General features: G+C 42.0%; 1 protein-coding gene across 1 annotated transcript in view; it reads right to left on the reverse strand.

Annotated features, from left to right (window-relative positions):
* The window catches only part of LOC105490826 (family with sequence similarity 83 member B), a 99,054-nt gene extending 87,774 nt beyond the window's left edge, over window positions 1-11,280 (reverse strand). Inside the window, exon 1 of the mRNA XM_011756764.2 lies at window positions 11,238-11,280. The gene's annotated coding sequence lies outside the window, so the exon portion shown is untranslated. The remainder of the gene's footprint in view (window positions 1-11,237) is intronic.
* Window positions 11,281-11,937: the final 657 nt, after the last annotated feature.

The raw sequence follows: 11,937 nt of genomic DNA on the forward strand, positions 1-11,937 counted from the left end.
TTAATTTCCAATTTAGGATCTTTGCACCAGCTGTTCCATCTGCCTGGAATGCTCCTTTTTTTTTTCATTTCTATCTTACCCATATGCCACCTTCTCTGAGAGGTCTTCCAGACTACCCATTGTAGAGAGAACCCACCCTCTCTGCCATACTTAATCGTTTTACCCTGCTTTAACTTATAACACTTATTATGTGAAATAAAATATTTATTTATTTATGTGCTATTTCCTGTACCCCCTTCAGTAAAATAACAGCTGCTTAAAGGCCACTGAGTCGGTATATTCTAATTTACCAGTGGCCCCATCATGTTAGTTATTTCGTATTTTGGGTATCATCACTGTCTTGGATAAGACCTATTCTCTTACATTACAAGTAAATTCAGTTCTGCCCTCACGGTATAATTATAAAGGGGAAATAACTAGAGATCTATTGACCTACCCCTTACTTATTCACCTTGATGTTCCTCCTCCTCCTCCTCCTCACTTCACAGCTCTCATACACAATCCCCTGAACACCACAGGAAGTAGGGTTCAGTCTCTTTCAACCTCAGTTTCAGAAATGTAGTATAATTTATAACAAAGACATATTGAGACAAAAACACCACAGGCAACAAGAGCCCCATGGAGTGAAATGCTGAATGTGTCATGTACCCTCCTGCTCCACCTCTAAGTCTAAAAGGCAATAAAGTCACTCTCCGTGCATGCTGACATTTGCAGAGTAGATGCTGTAGGAAAACTCATAAATGTATGTTCCAATATGAACTCTTAAAATGGCTTCCCAAATACATTTAACAAGGGTAGTGTGCCTCAACTAGAAAATAGTGAGGAAGTCTATAAATAAAATGTCTTAAGAAAATATATTTTGCTTAGTTATGTTAGGAACAGCTTTTCATAAAAAGTAAAATTGTTACATACATTTAGTAGCAGGGAAGCAGTCTCAGACTGTTATAAAGTAGAGGCTTTAAAACAGAAATAATTTTGTGCCAATTGTGTAAGTGGACACAAATTTATTTAGTTTGAATGCCAAATAATATTAAATATTAATAATATATCTAGCCTGGAAAGATTTTAGTTTTCACGTGGTTAAAGAGCCATATAAATAATCAGAATATCTAAAATAATCCCAATGCCTACCAATTCTTTATTAGTCATTTCCCTTAGGATTCACTTTTAATGAAGCCTGGCTAGACAGCTGTATCACAACTGAAAAAAGTGCGTTTCTCTTTATGTTACCCTAGAAACTGCCAACAAACCTGATTACAAAACCAGCCCACTCTAGTTCAACTTTTTATTCTTTTTGAAATAACCTTTTTCGTTGGCTTCTTACTTGTTTATAGAGACTTTGCACAGACGGAAGTTAATAAATAAGAAATAAATATAGCTTTTAAATGTGTAAAATGCTGCTGGATTTATACAGACAGATTTCTAGGACTTGTGGCTTACCTACAAATAGTAACCTGGTTTCTCAGCTCTCTCTCTCTACAATTGTGCTCAATTCTTCTGACAGCAGCGCTAACTTGGAAGACTGCAGTTCTGAGACAAAGCTGATGTTTATAGAACTCTGCTAGTCACAGTTGCTTAAACCACACCTGAACCAGAAAATGCACCTGGCAGTTATTTCACTTTCGTCTGTCCTCAAGGCCTATGTCAGCATAACAGTGAGGGAGAAGGAGACGACTTGGCCGCATAGTATTGCAGCTATCACTGGTTTACTTATCGCTTTGCACAGTCTACCTGTGGGTGTGGATATGTGAGTCCATGAGTAAATCTTGCTTTTTCCACTCCTTTGCAGCTCAAAGTTCTAATTGATTTCAAAGACAGGGTTCCTCACTTAGTCTCTCAATGAAGCTTTCCCCAAAGAGCTCTGGCCATTATTTAGAAATTGCTACAACACTATATATCTTAAGTGAAAAGACCTTGGCACCCTTTCCATGGAATCATCATTGATTATGTTATCTAAACCTTTCTTCTCCTTTCTTCTCTTTGTTTCAGTTTTATCCATCCTCTATACAAATCAAAAATATTTCTCATATGTATACAAAATAAACTGAATTATTTGGGAGACAATGGAATTTCTGCATTGTTACATTAAAATCAAAGATGATTCGTTTCTTTAACTCAAGTAATTAATGATTTTATCGAATCATTTTCTCTGTGTGTGATACATCCACACACACACTTAGGATTTTAAGCTCCTGCCCCACTTTTTGGTGAATCGTATTTTGGATCCACTTCAAATTTCTGTGGAATCACATTTTGGATCTAGTGACCTTAGAGAGATTTAACACTCTTCTTTTCCTCTAAATGACTTATTCCAATTCTTCCACATACAAGATTTAACAGGCTAAATGGGAGTGAAGTCACTCCGTAAACAAAATACAGAATTTCAGAAAGTTTGAAGACCTTATGTTAATAACAGAGCTATGAGTATGGCTTTGAGTATGAACCAAAAGTGACAGATTTCTCAGATAATATATTGAGATATCAGTGGACATGAATTGGCCTAGTACCATACAAATAAGTGCTTCTGCAATAAAGCACTTTCTATATTTCTTTCAATGTATATGGACTGATGTTTTTGTCTGACATTAACAGACATAGAAATTGTAGCCATATGCTGTAATTTTCAATTATACGTATAAGTGATCTCCTAGTTAGTTCTTTCGACATTTGAAAATCCTGAACTTTTCTGCATGAGAGATTGACACTCAAAACAACTTTAATAATTCCAGTGTTTAATCTATCATTACTAAGTATTTCATTTTACTGTACATGGGGCTGCCAGCATGTCAATATGCAGTTTTAATAATATCATTGTATTTCTTTTTACCATGTATTTGCACACTTATTTGAATATTTTATTGCAATTTGAACTTATAATACATTTTGAAAACTGGAAAAATGAAAATTCTGAAGTTAGTGGCAGGATGTTTATAATTTGAATTAAAGCAAAGATGAACTTCACTGTACATGCCAAAAGAAGTGACTCTTTGGTCCTGATCAGATGACCATTGCACATATGTTCCAACGTGAAGAAAAGGAACAACTTTTTAAAAGTATAAAATATTAGAAACATATTGTTGAATATTGTGCTTACAACGTTTAAAGAGTAATTGTCAATTTTATTTATATTTTAGCTACTAGAAAATAAAATTTGCCTTGCATTAGAAAATAAAATTTGACTTTCATACCTAGGCATACGTTGAAGGTAATACAGGTTGGGTTCCAGACACCACAATAAAGTGAGTATTGCAATAAAACGAGTTACACAAATTTTTTTTGGTTTCCCAGTGCATATATAAGTTATCTTTACATTATACTGTGGCCTATTAAGTGTGCAATAGCATTATGTCTAAAACACCAATGAACAACCTTAGTCAAAAGATACCTATCGCAAAAAAAAAGGCTATCACCTGAGCCTTCAGCAAGTTGTAATCTTTTTGCCAGTGGAGGGGCTTGTCTTGATGTTGATGACTGCTGAATGATCAGGGTGGTGGTTGCTGAAGGGTGGGGTGGTTATAGCAATTTCTTAAAATAAGACAATAACGAAGTTTGTCAGAAAGATTGACTCTTCCTTGCACAAATGATTTCTCTGTAGCATGCAATGTTGTTTAACAGCATTTTACATACGGTAAAACTTCTTTCAAAACTAGAGTCAGTCTTCGCAAGCCCTGCCGCTGCTTTACCAACTAAGTTTTTATAATATTCTAAATCCTTTGTTGTCATTTTAACAATGTTCACAGCACCTTCACCAAGAGAGTAGATTCCATCTCAAGAATCCACTTTCTTTGTTCATCTATGAGAAACAATGCCACATCCATTAAAGTGCTATCATGACACTGAAGAAACTAAGCCACACCATCAGCCTCCTCTTCTAATTCTATTAATAGTTCCCTTGCTATTTCCATCCTATCTGCAATTACGTCCTCCACAAGTCTTGAACCTTTCCAAGACATCTACAAGAGTCAGAAGCAACTTCTTTCAAGCTGCTGTTAATGTTGATATTTTGACCTCCTCCCATGGATCATAAATGTTCTTAACGGCATGTAGAATGGGGAATTCTTTCCAGATTTTCTATTTATTTTGCTCAGATTCATTAGAGGAATCACTTATCTGTGGCAGCTACAGCCTTATGAAATGTCTTTTTAAATAAAACTTAAAAGTCAAAGTCACTTCTTGATCCATGTGCTACAGAACAAATGTTGTGTTAGAAGGCATGAAAACAACATTAATCTCCATCAGATCTCTTAGGTGACCAGGTGCACTGTCTATAAGCAGTAATATTTTGAAAGGAATCTTTTTTTTCTGAGTAGGTCTCAACAGTAGGCTTAAAAAGTCAGTAGACCTTGCTGTAAACAGATGTGCTCTCATCTGAGCTTTGTTGTTCCATTTATAGAGCACAGGCAGACTAGATTTAGAATAATTTTTAAAGACCTTAGGCATTCTGGGATGGTAAATGAGCACTGGCTTCAACTTAAAAGTCACCAGCTGCATTAACCACTAAAAAGACAGTCAGTCTATCCTTTGAAATCAGGCATTCTCTAGCTCTGAAAAACCAGATGACATCTTCTTCCACTAGAAGGCTGTTTCGCCTACATTAAAAATGTGTTGTTTACTGTCATCTTGTTCATCAATTATCTTAGCTAGATTTTCTGGATAACTTGCTTCAGCTTCTCCATCAGCACTTGCTGCTTCACTTTGCACATTTACATTTTGGAGACAGCTTCTTTCCTTAAACCTCAGGAACCAACCTCTGCTAGTTTCATACCTTTCTCCTGCAGCTTCCTCATCTCTCTCAGCCTTCACAAAATTGAAGAGAGTTAAGGTCTTGCTCTGGATTAGACTTCGACCGAGAATGTTGTGGCTGGATTGATCTATCCAGGGGTGTCTAATCTTTTGGCTTCCCTGGGCCATACTGAAAGATGCATTGTCTTGGGCTACCCATAAAATACACTAACAACAATAGCCAACGAGCTAAAAAGAAAACAAAACAAAAAATTGCAATAAAAATCGCATAATCTTTTAAGAAAGTTTACATTCAAAACCGTCCTAGACTGCATACGGCCTGCAGGCCACAGATTGAACAGGCTTGAACTCTAGACCAATATGACTTTCTCCCTATCAGCAATAATGCTATTTTACTCACTCATCATCTGTGTGTTTACTGCAGTAGCACTTTTAATTTCCTTCAACAACTTCTCCTTTGCTTTCACAATTTGGATAATTGTCTAGTACAAGAGGTCTAGCTTTTAGCCTATCTCAGCTTTCAACATGACTTCCTCACTGGGCTTAATCATTTCTAGCTTTTTGATTTAAAAAGAGGGCATGCAACTCTTCCATTCTCTTGAACATTTAAAGGCCCTGGTAGAGTTATTAAGTGGCCTAATTTCAATATTGTGCCCAAGCAGAGGGAAAGACATAGGGGAACGGCTGGTTGGTGAAGCAGTCAGAACACACACAACGTTTATAGACTAAGTTCACTGTCATATGTGCACATGATTTGCAGCACCCCCAGAAAATTACAAGAGTAGCATCAGAGATCAATGATCACCAAAAAAGATATTATAAAAATGAAGGAGTTTGAAATACTGTGAGAATTACCAAAATGTGACACAGAGACACAAAGTGAGCATGTGCTGTTGGAAAAATGGTACTGACAGACTTGCTTGAGGCAGTGTTGCCAGAAACCATCAATTAGTAAAAACACAATTGCTGCAAAGTCCAATAAAGCAAAGCGCAATAAAACGAGATATGCTTCTAATTTTAATTGTACAGATTTTTAGAATACCAAAGTAGAGAACTGTGCTGATAAAGATGACTGACAGAAATAAAGAACTGTAAATAGGCCAGGCACGGTGGTTCACGCCTGTAATCCCAGCACTTTGGGAGGCTGAGGCAGGTGGATCACAAGGTCAGGAGTTTGAGACCAGCCAGGCCAACATAGTGAAACCCCATCTCTACTAAAAACACAAAAATTAGCTAAGCATGGTAGCACATGACTGTAGTCCCAGCTACTTGGGAGGTTGAGGCAGGAGAATCGCTTGAACCCGGGAGGCGGAGGTTGTGGTGGGCCAAGATTGCACCACTGCACTCCAGCCTGGGCAACAGAGCGAGACTCCATCTCAAAAAAACAAAACAAAATGTAGCACATGACTGTAGTCCCAGCTACTTGGGAGGTTGAGGCAGGAGAATCGCTTGAACCCGGGAGGCGGAGGTTGTGGTGGGCCAAGATTGCACCACTGCACTCCAGCCTGGGCAACAGAGCGAGACTCCATCTCAAAAAAACAAAACAAAATGTAAATAAATCGGTAGTTCAACAGATGGCGAAATGGACAAATAAACAGAAGTATGAAATGGGAGATAAGAAAGAAGAAAGATGAACAGGTAAAAAAGTAAATCAGAAGGAATGAGAAGGGATAGATAAAAAGAGAAGGGAGGTGAAGAGAAAAACATAACGGGAAGGAAGAGAAGCAAAGCATAAAAGAAAAAAGAAGGAAGAGAAGGGACAAAAGGAGGGTAGAAAGGATGAGATGTGACAAAAAAGATGAAAAGGCCAATAAAGATGAAAATGGAAAGGAAGAGTTGAAACTAAAAAAAGAATTATGTGAGAACACTGTAAACAGTTACTTACTCTAAAAACATCTTAGCTATATTGCACTTATCTTTAACAAATAACTCAGAAGTTATATTTGAAAAAATACAGCACTTTTTTTTTTATTTTTTTTTGAGACGGAGTCTCACTCTGTCAGTCAGGCTGAAGTGCAGTGGTGTCACCTCGGCTCACTGCAAGCTCTGCCTCCCAGGTTCAAGCAATACTCTGCCTCAGCCTCCCAAGTAGCTGGGACTGCAGGCGCCCGCCACCACACCTGGCTAATTTTTGTATTTTTAGTAGAGATGCGGTTTCACCATCTTGGCCAGGCTGGTCTTGAACCCCCGACCTTGTGATCCACCCGCCTTGGCCTCCCAAAGTGCTCGGATTACAGGTGTGAGCCACCACATCTGGCCGTTAAAATATAGTACTTTTAAAACATCTGTTGAGACCAGGCGTGGTGGTTCACGCCTGTTATCCCAGCACTTTGGGAGGCCGAGGCAGAGAGATCACGAGGTCAGGAGATCGAGACCATCCTGGCTAACACAGTGAAACCTCGTCTCTACTAAAAATAAAAATAAAAAAAATTAGCCAGGTGTGGTGGCGGCCCCTTGTAGTCCCAGCTACTTGGGTGGCTGAGGCAGGAGAATGGCATGAACCTGGGAGGCGGAGCTTGCAGTGAGTGGAGATTGTGCCACTGCACCCCAACCTGGGTGACAGAACGAGACACTGTCTCAGGAATAATAATAATAAAAAAAATCTGCTGAATGAGTCTTATGAGACTAGGTTATTTGGAGGAACATGCTGTTAAGAATTAAAGCCATAATTGCTAGTATGTATATATAAATGACAGCCCAAACATCTCATGTCGATTGATTCTATTACCACCATTGAGATGGAAGATGTCACTCTTTAGTACTTTGAAAACTGCCTTTTATTTCCCAAGTAGTAATGTTTATGTAATCAAAGAAGGAACGTGATGTTAAATAAAGAACGAAAACCCTTTGAAATGAAAATTTGGCCAAAGTAGTGGAAATAATAAGCTTCACAGTGATATTGTGAAGAAACCTTAGTTAACATTATTTTATGATATTTTCAATAAGAAGTGATCACAGAGAATTTCAGAGCACTGTGGGTGGGACACAGGAGTGGCCACATAGTCTAAACGTTTCACAATACCAGTGAAAAACCTGCAAGCCTAAAGAATGTTAATACTTTGTCAAAAAACATGACAATCCCAGGGCTGCTAATGTTCAATTTCACAAATGAATTAATGAACACGAACAACGTCTGCTGTGATGTTCAGAGAATAGGAAGGAACTACAAAAATCAGTGGACTTGATCCATTTATTTATTTGTATACTTGTAATCATCATTAGGTCCCTAAACTGCAAGATTCCTAAGATCCAGGAATATATTTTCACTTTCCTATCCCTGGAGAGGAATATATTGCTTGGCAGATAATAGTCAATAAATATGTTTAATCAAAGAGATAGTGTAAAAGAGCACAAAGTTAGAGCCATTAGATAATTATCATCACTGCATAACTTCTCTATAAACTCTTTAACATAGGCCCCTGCCAGTGACCTGGAGATTACACCTGACCCTATGTCAGTATGCAAGAGAGGCTGACTATGACTACTTTAAGTTCCCCACGGACCAGTAATCTACAAATTATTTAAGACACAGCTCAAAAGATAAATGTCATGTGCCCTTAGGGGACATCTTACCCCACTCCTAAGGACAATGTAAAAATAAAACAAAAGACAAACTGGGTAGTAATTAGATGTCCCGAGAGGAAAAGTTTCCTACCATTCATGATCATGTGATTCCAGGACTTCCCAACACAGACAGCAAGCCCAGTGAATATCCCTCATATTTGGATCATCTCTCCACCCAGGCTCACCTTCCTTACAGCATCACAGCCCCCGAAAACATCCTTTGCCCCTCCATTCCCCACCCCTACCTTCTGTACATGTTAGCCCCCTGCCTCCTTAGTGCACCCTCCTCCCCAGCATACAGCCCACTTGCCCCCCACTCCACCTCACCTCCACGTATATCCTTTCCACTGGAGCCTACCATTCCCCCAGCTCTTGTCTTCCCACAGCACTCCGCCTCCCAATCCCCTTGGGAAGCCTGCTCTACCCTTAGGGACCAGGATAATTCTAGACAGTGCCCATGCCCATTGGCACATCTCAGTGGGAAAGAAGCTCCCACTGAAGGCTCTGACACATTTTCTCAGAGAAATGTTGTTGGCTTTAATTCTTGATGGAGTTTAAGTGCTATTTGTACAAATTTTTTTCTGCGGCATCCTTAAAGCTGGGCTGTGAATAACCGTCATTTAGAACTCTTGTTTCCACAGGGGAGTGGAGGTATTCTGATGTTCAAATGATAAATTCAACAACAAAATTCTAAAATACATTCCATTTCCAGGTCAGAAATTAAAGGAACAAAAGCCATTTCAAAAAGAACAAAACATTGTGTTTAAAAAGCTGAATTGTGAAACATCCATGGGACATTCACATTTTGCAACTTATAAAGGGACAGATGTGCAACTTACCTAACTAGCTAAACAAGGATAACTTGAAATTTTACCAATAATTAATTAAACTAAGCTAAGTGGCCTCTTTTCAAAAGGTCTCATCCAACTAGATTTATGTATTGGAAGAGTCCTGCTTTGATGGGATCACAGTTTTTTACCCCAAGATTCTGGACACTTAAAAGTATAATAACATTACATTTTGGCAACTCAGTATTGTATAATGTAATTAAATGGGAAACAAGTAGGTGAGTTGCTGCAAGGTGAGTCATGGTCAAGAAAATACTCAGTGAATGAACCTCCACCTTAAACTATAAAGAACGGTGGACGCTAGAGGGAATAAAATAGAAAGATTAATAAAATTAATTAATTCATCCCAAAAAAGTTTAGCCAGTTAGCGTCATAAACTCAAGGGCATAAACGTAAAAGACATCACTGAGTCAGCGCCAGAGGTGTGGTTTGTCTGCATCTACACAATCTCTTTCAGCAACTGTTCAATTGGTAATGCTTCCCACAATAAATTCTCAGCATCTGCGGTCTAGAGCCTGCCAGCTTTAAAGGCAGGATCCACCCAGCCCCTTAGGCAGGCTCTAGAGGGTGTAGCCAGCACCCTAAATAGGTGTATACCCCCCCACGTGTGCCTGAGCCCCAAAGGCAAGGGGGTGGAATTTGCAATTGGAAGGTGTGGGGAGTTCTACTTTTCTGGGAACTATAGGAAGACAGAAAGAAACAAACGCAACAAAGACCGGCACTCCCAACCTTCCATCATTCTATTTCATATTATTCTCATTCGTCAATCATTTTGAAGCCTCCCTCCGCCACCACCCCCCCCCCCCAAAAAAAAAAACCCAGCTTTCTCTTCTAAGTCCCTTTCATCACTGTCTCCTTTCCTGATGCTAGTCAGCAATGATTCAGCCTCTGTCATGGATTTCCTCCGGGCTCTTGCACTTGTTAGGATGAGAAAGGGAAAGAAGGGAGGTGCCTGCCAGTAACCTGGCAAGATGTTTGTAAATGGGAATTTGGACATAAGGTGTTGGGCATTAAATTCTCGCCTCAACTGCTTGCCACCCGCACACCTTCTTCTTAAGTGTTCTGGCCGCCTGAGCTCTCATTTCTACGTCTAGGTCAGAGAGACCCTATAACCTCACCACTCCAAGCATAGACAACGTGCTAACTTGTGTTCCCATAACCTCCCAGCCTCCTCCTCTAAAGCACTGTTGTCTCTTGACATACCTATGACCCCTGCAATGAACACAGGCACATTCCCTGCCTCTTCACTCACCTTATACAGGCAAGACCCCCCACATATCACACAGAATAGGCCAAAAGTCTCCAAGTCCCGTTCCAGGAGCAACCTGCTCTAGGCATACTCTCCTCCTCTAGATCACTCACCACGATTTAGAGCAGTGGTTCTCAAACTTTGGTAGGTACAGACTTTCTCCTGGAGAGCTGCTAGGGCACACAGACCTAGACTCAGGCCGACCCAAGTTTGAAAAACACAGGTCGCTACCAGTCTGCACTCAGAAACGGGATCCTGTACAATTAAGAGGTTGTGTGAAAAAAACTGTCTTTTCAAGTTCTGCTCCTCACTACGGATCTAAAGAACACCCACGCCCCTCAGCGACCTAAGGTCTCCCACCTTTTCCCGGAACCCTCCACCCCCACGTCCTCCGCTTCCACCCTGGATTTCCTCCCACGAGACTCTTCCCAGCGGTCTCTCCTCCCGCTGCCTCTCCCGGGGTCCTCGGCGCACTCCTACACTGGGAAAGAGGAAACAAATCCAGCGTCCACGAGCGGCGGCGCCCGTCCTTTGGGGACCCAAACCGACTCCGCCCGAGACAACTTTTCAAAGTTCTCAACTCACTCGCACCCACACGACAATGAAAGAAACGTAGAAAAGACTAAAGCAACTGAGCTCTGCACCCTGGGGAACTTCCAATCCCGCGCGCGCTCCCAAGGGGGAGGCCCTTATCCCTCCCGTCAGCCGCGCCGGCCAAGGGCGGGTGAAGCCCTGGGCCCCCCCCCGGCCCAGCACCCCAAGCACCTCAACCCTGCGCCCGCTGGGGTCCCGCCCGCCGTGGTCCGGGGCAGGGGAGCCCGAGCCCCACTTACGGCCAGGAGCGCCCTAAGCCGCGCGCAACCGCGCCCGCCACACCGCGCCCGCTGCCGAAGGTTTGCCTCCCAGGAAGCAGCGAGCGCCCGGGCGAGGGCGGGGAGGGGAGGGGAGTTACCTGCCCAGCGTCAAGTCGGCGGCGGGAGGCTGATTCCTGCTCGAACCGCGCCTCCCCGAGACCGAGGTGCAGCGCTAGAGGGGGCGGGAGTGGAGACGGGTTACAACAAGTCTCTAGTCGTGGCACGCCAAACCCCAAACAGCCAGAAAGCGCTCGGAACCTGTCTGAACTCAACCACCCAACCCTCTCCCGGCGGAGTATGAAAAAGCCTTTCTTTCCTGCCCGCCCTCGGGGCTACGGGGCAATTACAAGTCCCGACACCCTGCTCCTGGGCTGGGGCAAGGAGCGATCCCGGAGGACAGCGACGCTCACCTGGGAAGAAGGCGGATCTAGGCCGAGCGGGGCCGTGGTCCCGGCCTCGCTTCTCCCTGGGCTCATGAATGCCTGGAGGACAGGCCTGGGGACGGCGGGGTGAGAGCAAGGGTTGTAGCACCCTCGAGAGTGTGGGGCGGATTCATCCATAGTAGGTAATTCCACTGGGCATCCCGCAGTGCAGACTCCTTCTCAACGCCTAAGAGAGTTTTTAGGCTTGGAGACGACGTGAGGAGTGGAAAAGTACAAGAAAAAGTGCTTGTGCATTT

Source organism: Macaca nemestrina, chromosome 5 (genome assembly GCF_043159975.1).
Source record: "Macaca nemestrina isolate mMacNem1 chromosome 5, mMacNem.hap1, whole genome shotgun sequence".
NCBI lineage: Eukaryota > Metazoa > Chordata > Mammalia > Primates > Cercopithecidae > Macaca > Macaca nemestrina.